The sequence below is a fragment of the Echinops telfairi genome, unplaced genomic scaffold, assembly GCF_000313985.2.
Source record: "Echinops telfairi isolate 266 unplaced genomic scaffold, ASM31398v2 ScPeMD7_7417;HRSCAF=8455, whole genome shotgun sequence".
Lineage (NCBI taxonomy): Eukaryota > Metazoa > Chordata > Mammalia > Afrosoricida > Tenrecidae > Echinops > Echinops telfairi.
The window spans coordinates 6,612,365-6,616,787 of record NW_022111317.1 but is presented as its reverse complement, the minus strand read 5'-3'; the positions used below and the strand labels follow the sequence as shown (position 1 = coordinate 6,616,787).

General features: G+C 49.7%; 1 pseudogene; it reads left to right on the top strand.

Annotated features, from left to right (window-relative positions):
• LOC101648806 overlaps positions 1-4,423 on the top strand; it is a 21,415-nt pseudogene that overhangs the window by 2,542 nt on the left and 14,450 nt on the right.

Here is a 4,423-nt window from a genome sequence, read left to right as displayed (position 1 = left end):
CTCATGCTCTCGATGACTTTAATATAATACTTATATATCTCAACCGTGCAATTGTGCATTACTGAACCGAGAAGTAGTATTACTGAACTCGTAGGAGTAGCAGCGGGTGGTGGCTGGTCCTCACCCTCCCTCAGCGTCATTTTTTTAATTTAATACTACAACTTAGCATGCAGACCTGAGAACATGGTCACATTTGGCCTCACACAAGCCTGTTCCCCTGCAGGTGGTTAGTGAGGGAGGGCCTGAGAGAAGCCCGCCAGAGACAGGTCCAGATGGGGCTACCAAGGTGCAATGGCCCCAAGGCTGGAATGGCTTTTGAATTTTCAAGGACACGAAGAAGACTCTTTGACGCTCCGTAAAATGGGGATGGTGAACGGCTTGGTGGGTCCCCAGGGTCACGAGGAGCATTAAACAATATAATCCACATGGAGTGACCTCAAGTCTTGTCCGACAGAAACCTTATACATATTTGAGAGCGCTCTTTGGGCAATGAAAAACACAAATGAACAATGAAGTCAGGGTTACAGAAGGGGTGCAAGCAGGACCTGAGGCGTCCATGTCTCCCGTGTTCCAGGGAAGCCACCCCCAAGCACAGAGCTGATAGCTCCCCCCTATGATTCCCACCAGCTCCGGCTTCTCCCAACCACGTGGTGCGGTCAGAGCATCCTGGGGAAGCAGGGTGGCAGCCCCGAGGGCCAACCGGTGTCCTGTCTCCTCATCCCAGGTCCCTGGAGCGGTCCCAGGGAGTCACCGCAGAGGCTGCAGATCCGGGGGCAAGTGAGGGTCAAGGGGGGTGATGTCTGTGGCCCAGTTCTCCCCAGAGCAGACTCCCCGTTGAAGCGTTCTCCCAATACCAGGAGAGAGAAGCCCCACAGGGGGTGAGCGAAGGGTTGCAGCCCAGAACCCCCCAAACCTGGAATCATTAGGATTATTGTGTTAAGTCAGATTTTTTTCCGCTCTGGAGGTAAGAATGGAAGGCGAGCCTACGTTCTCCCAGTCTGAGAGGGTGTCTGGGACACCCTCAAGAGGATTGCCACATCCCCTGGGTGGCTCCCATTGTCTGCACTTGGCTATGAATCTAATGGTGGCTGGTTCAAATCCACCCACAGGCTCCAGGAAGGAAGGCCTGGGCATGTACTTTCTGTTCGGTCACAGCCCAGGAAACCTTTTCATTTCCTTCTGGGGTGTTGCGCACTCCTGACCGCCGGCCACCCCTCTGAACCCTGATTCCGGGGGAGGTAACCCACCAGAGGGCTCTGTGTGGTCCCAGGACAAACGAGAGAGCCAGGCACTGGGCCAGATGCTCTAAGGCAGGGTGTCAAACTCTGACAACGCAGGCCATTGGGTGCGACAGGCAAGGTTCACGCGGCCACATCACATTTACAAACTTTGCTAAATGTATATTTTGAAATAAGGATTCAGGAATATGGATAGGATAATTAAAGCACTATATAATTGCCTTTATGTAAACATTTATTTTATTATTATTTGGGGGGGGGGAACATTTATTTTATTTCATGTATTTATAAAACTAGTTATTCTTTTTTACCTGAAACTTGCCAGCGCTTTCCTCCGAGTATTCACTGACCTCTTATGTTGCGACTAGAAAATATAACAAAGTAATTAATAAAAAACAAATTCCCTAATAAAACGATTTTTTTAAAAAGAGAAAGTAAATGTTTAAGAATAATGATGGCAACATGTGTCCAAATATGCTGGATCCAATTGATGTACGGATTGTTATAAGAGCTGTAAGAGCCCCCAATCAAATAAATTTTTTAAAGGTTAAAAAATAAATAAAAATTAAAAACACAAAATGAAATTATCAAGGGTTCATGAGGGAATGGGGAGCGGGGAGGGAGAAGAAAAAATGAGGAGTTGATGCCAGGGGCTTGGGTGAAGAGCGGATGTTTTGAGAATGATGAGGGCAATGAATGTACAAACGTGCTTTACACAATTGATGTCTGTATGGATTGTGATAAGAGTTGTATGAGCCCCTAATAAAACGATTAAAAAACAAACAAACACAAAGTGTTGGACAGCTGACAAATGCGATGCACAATCGTAACGGCTTCCCTCTAAAAGTGTTAACGAACGCTGTCCCTAGATATGATTCATAGCAGCACAACCCAGAGTGCTCTGTTTAACCTTTCGCTACTGGGATCTGTTTACATTACATGACACTGAGAGTGGCAGACACATGGCTTCCAAATGTCGCCGGAACTGAGTCGGCGCTTAGACACGTCCACGGCCCCCGGGAAAGGCACTGGGCCAGGTGTAGACGCGTCTTCAGTAGTTAAAGGGTTCACCAGGGAATTGTGTGTACAGTATTGCCTCGATCTCCCCGCAGTGCTATTTTCTTCATAACAACTTTTTCTATTTTCATTTTATTTCAGAGCATCAGGGCCACAAAAAATTACCTGGGGTGGGGGGGCAGTCAGTTTGACACCCCTGCTTTAAGGAGTAAACAATACATGGTCATCATGATATGGTAATTATGCATCAGAGAGCCCCAGGCCCGGGCCTCCCAGGGCACGTTCCTCCCTGGGTCACCTGAATTTCTGTCTTGGGTTCAAAATCTCGCTCCAGTCGCTGAGTCAATGCTGACTTATCCCTTCCGACCAGATGGCAGAAACAGTTCAGCGCAGGGCTGCCAACCAAAAGGCTGACTGTTCGAATCCACCCAGGGGTGCCTCAGAAGACAGGTCTGGCAATCTCCTTCAGGAAACAAACAAACGAAACAGGCATTGTGCAAGATTTAAAAACCCATTCGGGACCCAGGAGAGCTGTATCAAGTCTCTAGGGAGCCTGGGTGGAAGCTCTTCAGAACGTGAAGCTGCTCCGCGGGAGAAAGACGGGGCTCTCTTTGTATTCCGTAAGGAGTCACAGTGTCCGAAGCCCACAGGAGCCGTTCCGCCCTGGCCCCTAAGGGTCCCTGTGCATCAGCATTGCTCCTATGGCTGTAGTTTGGTTTGGGTTTGGTTTATAGGGACCCCAAACCCATTCCCCTTCTCAGAGATCTCATTGTAAATCCCAGTGCACCATGTTGACCATGCCGGCCGGCTTCATCCTCGTAGCTGCCTCCTTGAGGCAGATGGGCCCCTGCCCTTCCCTGCCCGGTCCCTCGAAGTTCTCCACGGGGTGCTGGCAATTCTGCACCCCATCAGGGCTGTGTCCTGCTCATTGTATGGCAGCACTGGCCCGTGCTTCATTTCTCACTCTCTGCTTCCTTGGCCAATATGGTACAGTTGTTATATTGAGAGGGACATAAGGGATGGCCGGATGGGGGTTCAAGGGGGCCCTGGTGCTGGAGTGGTTACGTGCTGGGCTGCTAACCACAAGGTCAGCAGTTCAAAACCACCAGCTCCTCCTCGGGAGAAAGATGAGGTTTTCTACTCCCGTGAAGAGTCGCACTCTTGGAAACCCACAGGGGCAGTTCTACGCTGCTTTACAGGGTGGTTACGAATCAGGATCCACTCAACGGCCATGCGTGGAGAGGGTGCAAACGCGCATGGAGACTACTGAGCCGCTTTGAGCAGCTCCCAGGGCAGGGGTTCTCACCCTTCCTCAGGCCGCAACCCTCTCATACAGCTCCTCGTGTGGTGGGGACCCCCAACCATCAAATTATTTTCATTGCTACCTCATTGCCATCATTTTGCTCCTGTTATGAACCGTCATACAAATATCTGAGAGGCAGGATGTATTTTCATTGTTACAAATGGAACATCATGGAAGCATAGTGATTCATCACAAAGCAATATGTCATTCTATATTGTAAACTATTTATTTCTAATGAAAAATAAATGAAATTTTGTCTTGAAGCATAGTATCGCATGGGTAACAGTCTTCACACCGGGTACTCGTAGACGGGTGTCTCTGCACGTGGGCGGACTGCCTAGAGATGGAGAGAGGAACGGTGTCTCAGTTCCTAACACCATGGGAAATGTGTGTTCTCCAATGGTCTTAGGCGACCCTGTGAAAGGGTCATTCAAGAGACCTACATGTTGAGAACCGCTGCCTTAGGGCATCCAAGCCTCTACTTCTGGATGGAAACAGACTGCCCGTCATTCTCTCCTGCTGGAGCAAGGCCACGAGACCAGCCTGCTAGAAGGACACCCAGTCTAGCGTGGCCCCTTCTGAGGCCACGTGGAGCCGACGGCCAGTCGTGTGTGTGGCCACGTTGGGGCCACTGGACCCAGTTAGGTTGTCAGGCGAGGGCGGCAGTTCCAGAAGTGATCCAGGAGAGCCCTGCTTATCCCAGCCCAAATCACTGACTTCGCATCATGGCGGTGACTTTAAAACACTGAATGCCTGGTGGCTTATTGCACAGCAGTGTAAATGCCAACTTACTGTACAGCAGTGTAAACGCCGACTTACTACACAGCAGTGTAAACGCCGACTTACTACACAGCAGTGTAAACGC